The sequence below is a fragment of the Tamandua tetradactyla genome, chromosome 26 (genome assembly GCF_023851605.1).
Source record: "Tamandua tetradactyla isolate mTamTet1 chromosome 26, mTamTet1.pri, whole genome shotgun sequence".
NCBI lineage: Eukaryota > Metazoa > Chordata > Mammalia > Pilosa > Myrmecophagidae > Tamandua > Tamandua tetradactyla.
The window spans coordinates 40,002,629-40,011,525 of record NC_135352.1 but is presented as its reverse complement, the minus strand read 5'-3'; the positions used below and the strand labels follow the sequence as shown (position 1 = coordinate 40,011,525).

At 41.6% G+C, this 8,897-nt stretch overlaps 1 pseudogene; it reads right to left on the bottom strand.

Annotated features, from left to right (window-relative positions):
• Positions 1-480: 480 nt before the first annotated feature.
• LOC143669816 (T-complex protein 1 subunit alpha pseudogene) lies at positions 481-4,340 on the bottom strand (annotated as a pseudogene).
• Between the last annotated feature and the right edge of the window lie 4,557 nt (positions 4,341-8,897).

Sequence of the window (8,897 nt, the reverse complement as noted above, 5' to 3'; positions counted from 1 at the left end):
TAATTACCAATAAAGTAGACTTAATATCTTCCATTTTCCTATTTATTTTCTGTCTTTTTGTTGTTGTGGTTCCTCTAGTGTTCAATTATTGTCTTCTTTGGGTTAAATAGATATTTTTTAGTATGCAATTTTAATTCCATTGCTATTTCTTTTACCACTATACATTTTTTAGATATTTTCTTAGTGACTTCCCTAAGGATTATCATTAACCTCTTAACTTAAAATAATCTAGTTCAGATTAATACTAACAATTTCAATAGTGTATAAACCTTTGCTCCAATATGACTCTGTTCCCTCCACTCTCCTTAGTACTATTATTGTCATATAAAATATATCTGCATATATTATAAGCCCATCAACACAGTTTAATAATATTGTTTTATGCAGTTGTCTTTTTTTGAGTTTGTTGTACTTTAATGTATATACTCAAGGTACAGGACAATTGCATCTAACACGATTATAAATAAAAGAGAAATCACTTCAGTCATCAAGCGTTCCTGAATGAATTTCTCCTGAATTAATTGCATCTTCCATGTTTATCATCTTTACTTTCTGGGTGTAATTTAATAAGATCATCAATTCAAAGAATAATAGTTGCAGCTTCTATTGCAAATTTCAAACTCTTTAAGTATGGTAGGTTCACACACCCCTTTTTGTTTGTTGAGTCCTGGTTAACCACTGACCAAATCAAGACCAATCCATTTTACATTTTTATGTTCTGAGTTGACTTGAGTCTCATTATGAAAAGTTTTTAACTTTGCAACCAGATCTGTGGAATCTTGGGCAGTATTAACTGCCAATGTATTAGGAATAACAAGAGAGATTGCAAACGCTGCAATAGCAAGCTATTCTTGAGAGCCCCCATGCTGACTGCATAGTTTTCAAGGTATATGGAAAGGACTGTTCCACAGCATCCCTACCTAGAACCACAGATTTTTATTCCAAAATTCTCTTCACCACACACAAAGAATATCAGGTAAAGAGCACTTCATCTCTTCACACATGAAATCATTTGCTCTGCCTAAGATAATTGATGCAGATGTACGAACCTTGGTGTTTTTTAATTAAAATAAGTTCATCATCACAAATTCTCTCCTGCACCACCTCTTCTGCTTGTCCCAGCATTGCCACTTCAGAAGTTTTTCAACTTCCATACTGGGGCCACGGTTGAAAGAACAGTCACTCCAAAAGCTTTAGCAATGCATTAAAGGTCCCATTTAAAAGTTCTTCTAACTGCCATAGCACCAGACTCCACAAAATACTTCAGACATGTATCATCAATTCTACAAGTAGTTAGAGTAACATTGCCAGGATTTTCTGAATTCTCTTCTCGATGATCTGATTCCCTCTGTCAAATTTGGCCCAGTTTTTAGGGTCAGTAATAACCACCTGTACACCAAGCTTCATTTTTGTTTCCTACAGGCTTTAGTCAAGGCAAGCAATTTTTGTGTTCACTATTATTTTGGGCATGCCCTGCAATCCCACCACACAGTTGAGTGCATAGCCATTTGCTTTAGTTTGTAAGCCGCTGCATCGCAATATACCAGAAATGGAATGGCTTTTATAAAGGGAATTTATTAAGTTACAAAATTACAGTTATAAGCCTGTGAAAATGTCCAAACTAAAGCATATAGGGAAAGATACCTTAACTCAAGAAAGGCCAATGTGTCTGGAACACCTCTGTCTGCTGGGAAGGCACATTGGTCACTTGTTGGTCCTTAATAATGAACAGTAAGCACGGTCATGCCTGGCTACCTTGTGTCTCTCCACCAGGCAACCTGAAATACTTAAGACAGAAATAATGTCTAATTCAAATTTGTTTGCTAAAGATCGACTCCAAAGCCTCCACAAAATACATACTCAATAATCTTTTTCAATGACTGAATGACATATATTCTACCTATCCCTGATAAATATCATAGACAAGCAACAGTCTCTTCCACAAAGTATGAACAAGAAATCAAAATAACTTAACCAAATGGAGACCTATAACTGCTAAGGGTTAAGAATAAAATTCCAGTTATTTCTACCGCAAGGTAGAATGATTAGCACATTATATTAGCCTTCTGTTTAGTATTGTATTTCTATGTCATTTGTGTTTTAAGCCCTTATTGTACGTTTCCATATGTCTTTAAAGGAATTCTCTATTTGCAAGAAACAGAAACTGCTTAGAGATAGCTTAAGTAAGACGAAATTCTTTCAAAGAACCAAGGGTATTTCGTGGAAACCAAGTGCAAAGCTTGACTTAGGTCTCCAAGAGACAGAAGCTCAGAGCTAGAAAGTCCAAAACCCAGGTCACCCCTTGCGCCTCTCTTGGACCACACGGATTTTCAACTCTTCTTCATTCCACATGGCTGCACAGCTGTGTATTCTTCTCTTTCTCTCAGAAGACCTACTGTCTCTAGGTCAGCATGCCCAAGGCCACTGGAGTCCAACTTTAAAATACATTCTCTGTTTAGACAGCATCTCATAGAAACGAACGAGAGTTTCTGAGTCCCAGTTTCAAATTCCCATGAGAGTGACTTTTAGGAAAGCTTGGATCAAGTGTGAATCCCTGAGATCATAGCTATTTCAGAGGAACATGGCTATATGGCCTACTCACTTTTCCACATCTATGGGCGCTCACTGTCTAGAAGGAAGTGGACAATGAGACAGTAATGGGGAGATTAACTGCATAGGCATCCATAAGGGACTCACTATGTCCTACAAAGTGATATCTGAATTTAATTTCCAAGCATAATACACATCACTTCACTTCTTAATGATCACTAATGCTCTGAAATTGTTAAAGACTTATTAAAAAATAATTCATGAATTAGTTTTTCTTCCTCATGAACTGATATTTTCATACATATAAATATGTCTAGTATTTATGGTTAAGTATAGCAAATTCTCAAGCATTCACACTAATGAAGCTCTATGTGGATATTCAGATTATTTTGGAAGAAAAAAAGTACTGTCATAAATTTCTCTACTTAAGTAATCAAGTGGCACATAAGAAGAAAGTACAATTCAGATGACTCAAGACATAATTTTTTCATGCCTTTTTATATAAACACACAAAATTTTAGTTGGAGAGGAAGGGATATTCTGTTGTAGTCAGGTAGACCTCTCCACCCAGTTTTCTTTAGTGAGGAAGAGCGCTGCAGAGCAGTAAGGCACACAGCTGGGACTCAGCAACAGAAGGGAGTAGAACTGGGAGAAAAACTAAAGCAACTCTTTCTAGTAGTAGGAGTCGATTAAATACATCATATTTACCCTCCTCTTTAGGGGATTGTAACTAAGCTTTAATGAAGACCAAAAGAATTATTTTCCCCTAAACAAATGCTGCTCAACTCTTCATGAAATAGATCCATTCAAAGTCAGTGACATGTCATTTACATACTATTTTGTGTGCCTTCCTAAAAGCAAAAATACTAACAATATTTTAGGATAGATGCAAGCCAAGTAACCCCATGGATATTGTTCTGCTTCTGGTAAATATTTCTGTGTGCCTTTGATCCTCAGAGAGCTAATAATATGGAAATGTTGTCCAAGCTTGAGCCACTCAAAGGCTGCCTTATGGCTTCCTGCCAGAATTCTGCTATGCCCACCTCGGCTGCCAACATGAGAGAAGGAAACTATCCTTGGCTGAGCACCTACTACAGACACGCATTATCCCATCCACCAGAGCACTTTCATCTCAAGGAAGGGTACCAAAAGTCGGTCACTGCTGCGGACTGAATCACACCCCTCACAAAATGCACGCTCAAGTCTTAATACACACTCTTGTGGGTATGAAACCATTTGTAAATAGGACCTTAAGACGACGCTGTTATTAAAGGGTGACCAAAACGAATCGGGGTATGTCTCGATCTGTACGACTGGAAGCCTGATAAAGAGAGGAACTGTGGACCCAGTCAATCACGGAAAGCCACAGGAAGGAGCCAGAAGTCTTTGGAAACCAGAAGAGCAGACAAAAGGAGAATCAGACCACCACGTGATGGGAGGAGAGATGCCAGCCAAAGAGCCCCAAGGATTGCAGGAAGCCAGCACAAAAACGCTATGACTTCAGGGACAAACCATTGCCTTGTCAACACTTTGATTTTGTTCTTCTAGTCTCCCAAACTGCAAGCCAATAAATTCTGGTGTGTGGTATTTGTCATAGCAGCCCTAGAAAACTAAGACAGACATCTTTAAATATAGAAATAAGAATTAGACTAAAACCTACCATATTTGTCAATAAGTTGCTATTTATAATTTTTATGGCATAGAGCTATAGAGTTTATGCAGTGTACACAATCCTTAGGAGTAAGGACTCTAGAGTTAGACTACCCAGGTTCAAATCCAAGCTCCACCATTTACCAGCTGTGTGACCTTAGGCAAGTCACTTAAACGCTCTGTGCTTCAGCTCTCTCATTGTCAAAATGGGGGTAACAGTAACTCCTACTTCATAGGAGAGTTAAGAGGATTAAATGTGTTAAGCGGAAATGCTTGGAGAAGTATCTGACACAGAATCCATGCTATGTTAGTTTTTGCTGTAATTACAATTTCTACGGTTTCCAGTTAGCCCCTGTGATAGGCAAACCCAAATGTGGGTCCCAGTGTTCCCCACTTCCTGGCATTCACATGTTTGTGTGAACCCCTCCCCTTGTGTGTAGGGGGGCCTGTGATTCACTTCTAATCAGCAGACCATGGCACTGGTGTTGGGATGCCATCCCATGACTAGCTTACACAGAACCGAGACGTCCGCCTCGCCATAGCCCCTCTCCAATGCCTCACGTGCTTTGATGAAGTTACCCGCCACGCTGGGGAGGCCCTTGTGGCACAGGCCAGGCCAGTTCCAGCTGAGAGCCAGACAGGAATGGAAGTCCCATCCAAGAACTCTCAAGGAAAGGGATTCTGCCAACAACGACATGCGCTTAGAAGTGAATCCTTTCCCAGGCCATCATTCAGATGAGACCCCAGCCCTGACCTGTTCCTTGAGGCAGACTAATGAGATCTGAGCAGGGGACCCAGCCCAGCCATGCCAGATTCCCGACTCACAGAAACTGCAACAAAATAAACGGGTCATTTTATACTGCTACATTTTATGGCATTTTGTTAAGCCACAATAGATAGCTAATACACTCGTATGGTGGGTAACACAAAATAGTTGTTCAATAAATGTTATTTTTCTCTTCCTCCCCCATTATATCTGTTTTTTTAATGTGATTTTACCTCAAGATCATTCTTTAAAGCTTGTTTATCATAAAACAGACATGGAATTGGCCCATACTGGGCTTACGTCTCCTTTGGTGATCATTATTCTCTTTTGTTGCCACAATTTCCTCAACAACACTAACCGCTCTTTTTGGAGAGCTTACACGTCATGGGCACAGGCTCTGTGCTACACCCCCTACCCACATCACCTCATCTGATGTGCATAAAAAATCCAAAATATGAGTAATATTACCTTCAGTTCGCAGGTTCACGCTTCCCACACACAGGACTAGTGAGAGATAGAAATGAACTCTTTATCCAGGGGGGGTATCTAGAAATGGCAAATTTTCAAAACAAAACAAAACAGAAGCCACCTCTGTTTATGATCATAGCTGTTCCCCAGATAAACGTCATTTTTGTACAAATAGTCCATAGTCCACAATTATCTCCATGATGGTGATACTTTTCTTTCTTCATTTTCTTTCCTCTAGAAAATGTGTATGCATCAAAGACTACTCCATCTGCCCTTCTCTGTGTCATGGCACTGCAATCCACTGCTATGCTGATACACAGTTACATCTTTAAAACATTAAATGGCGACTTCAATTGCTCAGAAGCAAACCAAATGCTATCCTCAGAACATGCCAAGTACCCTTGAAAACATTTTTCTGCCTAAGTTAAAGGCTTATGAGAAACAGAGCTGAGATTTATGCCCACAAACATCAAGTTCAAATGATGGTTTCCATGAGAGGCATAGCTCACCCTCAAGCACACAGGAGAATTTTCAGTTGTTAGGTGATAGTAGGAATGCTGCAGCCTCAAATATATGTGTGATGTGGCTAGATTACAGCTAATACAAGACGGGTTACTTTAGATTCCCTTTACTCTAAGGCTGTTTACATTTGTAGGTAAGCTGATTCACTTAAGTGAGATATTTTCACTTAAAGAAATACACATTTCAAATTCAAGGTGTAATAATTACTTACAGATTTAAACCCAAGTACTCAGAGCTTGAAATAGGTAGGGTTGAGCTCAGCATTCAATGACAGGTGCTGGGAATAAGTAAACCTCAGGGCACACTCCAGTTAAGGAAGCTCAGTGGGAAGGAGAGCTGACTTGTTCATAATGAGGAGAAAAGCCTCAAGGCTGACATAAACCATAAAGCTTAATGTGTGCAATTTCGGTCATTACATTTCGTATCTGAATGATTCATATAGAAGCATACACGTTATTCTTGTAGGGGAATCTCTGAAAACATAGTATAAAACAGATAAGAACATTTCATCTTAAAAACTAGCATGTAATCATGTGCCCGTGCCTGAAAATAAATTCTGAGGAAGAAAAGAAGAATAGGATATAAGACAAAAGAAAGCAGTATAGATTAGAGTAGCTTGTCCTTAGCCCTGCTCCACGGAAAATTAGAGAAGAGATTAGGAGGGCGACTCGGGAATGCGGCTGCCCTGGGACAGCTCCTGCCCCACACCCGGCAGCCCTGGCTGCAGAGGCCGAGGAACTGGGGGGCAGAGAGGGGGGCCTGGGGCGGGGGCACGGAGCCCGCAGGGGGGCACAGACAGGAGCCTGGGACTAGGAGGTGAGCCAGGCAGTGTTCCTGGGGCGCTACCCTCACCAGTGCAGCCCCGCGACCGGGGATTCACCCCACACCCCACATCCCACACCCCTGAGCCCCGTCACCCGCTCCCATTTCCCACATCCCTGCCCCACCCCCCACCCCAAGTGCAGCCCAGCCCACCTCTCCTGTACCCTCCCGAGCACTGGCTCCCCCTTCCTGTGCCCTGCAGGCTGAGGCCAGTGCATAAAGGCTGAGGGCACCGACCTCTATCCCTAGGCTACACCCCTGCCCCCGCCACAGTGTCCCACGGCCCCACCCCACCCTCCCCCAGGCTCAGCGCATCCCTTTAGCGCACTCCCAGGCCCACGCATGCGCACAGGCCCCCAACACGTCATTCGGCTCTGGGAACCGCACTTTCCCGCAGTCCTAGAACCACGCATGCGCACAGCCTCAGCCTCACTTCCCAGCACTGAGAAACTGCCGACCTGCGCAGCCGGGTCACATCTGCCCCCGGCTCACATCTGCCCCCAGTCCACGAAGGCATAACACTGACCTGCTGCCACAGCTCTACACATGCACACAAAGGGCCCCATGCCCTAGACCAGCTCACACCAGGGTTACGCCCCCCAGACCAGTGCACCCACACAGCTACATCCTCCCTGGCTGCTGGGTGCCCATGTTCACAAGCATCAGTGTAACATCCCCAACCTGCACCCACACCTGCCCTGAAACAAATCACCGCACTGAGTGCCTCACCCCATGCCCTGCTCCCTGCTGTGCAACCATCCTGCAAACACAGGCCTTTGACTACTGAAAGAAATCAGCTCCCAAAGTAAATCATTCAAGATATTTACATGCCATGAAGACAGCAGAAGATCCCTAAGCATATCACAATGAAGACAGATAGAACCCTGACTAATGACCAAATTAAAACACCAAAGGAGACAGATGCTGGAACAACTGATCAAAGATGTTCATCCAACTCTACTTAATAAATAAGTGGGATGGCAAATGACATAAAGGAGATCAAGAAAACAGTAGAAGAGCATGTAGAGGAATTTGAAAAAATAAATAGACAAGTAGCAGATATCACAGAGATTAAAGATTCTGTTGATCAATAGAAAACATACTAGAGGCACACAACACCAGATGTGAAGAGATAGAAAAACGAATAAGTGATTTAGAGGGCAGGATAATTGACTTCAAAGACTCAAAACAGCAAATGGCAAAAAGATGGAAAAAATTGAATGGGAACTCAGGGAAATGATAAGCAAAACTAAGCGCACAAATATAAGAATCATTGGTGTCCCAGAAGGACAAGAGAGGAGTAAAGGGCTAGGAAGGATAGTTGATGATGAAATGGGGGAAAACTTCCCAACCCTCATAAAGGACATAAATATATAAGTCAAAGAAGCCCAACAAACTCCAAACAGAATAAATCCAAATAGGCCTTCCCCAAGACACATGCTAATCAGTCTGTTAAATGTTGAAGAGAAGCAGAAAATCCTGAAAGCAGCAAGAGAAAAACAATCTACTACATACAAGGAAAACCAAATAAGACTGAGTTCAGATTATTCAACTAGCACCCTGGCGGCAAGAAGGCAGTGGTATAATATATTCAAGATCCTGAAGGAGAAAAACTTCCAGCCAAGAATTCTGGGCCCAGCCAAATTGCCCTTCAAAATTGAGGGGGAGATTAAAGTTTTCACAGACAAAGAATTCCTGAAAGAATTTGTCAACAAGAGACTGGCCCTACAAGAAATACTAAAAGGATTTCTGCCAGCTGAAATAAAAAGACAGGAGAGGGAGGTCTGAAGGAGGGCACAGAATTAAAAAGTACCACTAAGGGTAATTTAAAGAATATGAAGACAAAGAAGGAAAAGAATATATAAATCTGACAAATAAAATAGAAGAGATAAGATGAGGGAATCAAGGAACACCTTTTCAGTAGTAACTTTGAATGTTAACAGGCTAAATGTACCAATTAAAAGATACAGTTTGGCAGAATGGATTAGCAAACATAATCCAGCTACATGCTGCTTGCAAGAGACCCATCTTAGACACAAGGATACAAATGGATTGAAAGTGAAAGGATGGAAAAAGATTTTCCACACAAGTTGTAACCAAAAGAACACAAAAGTAGCTA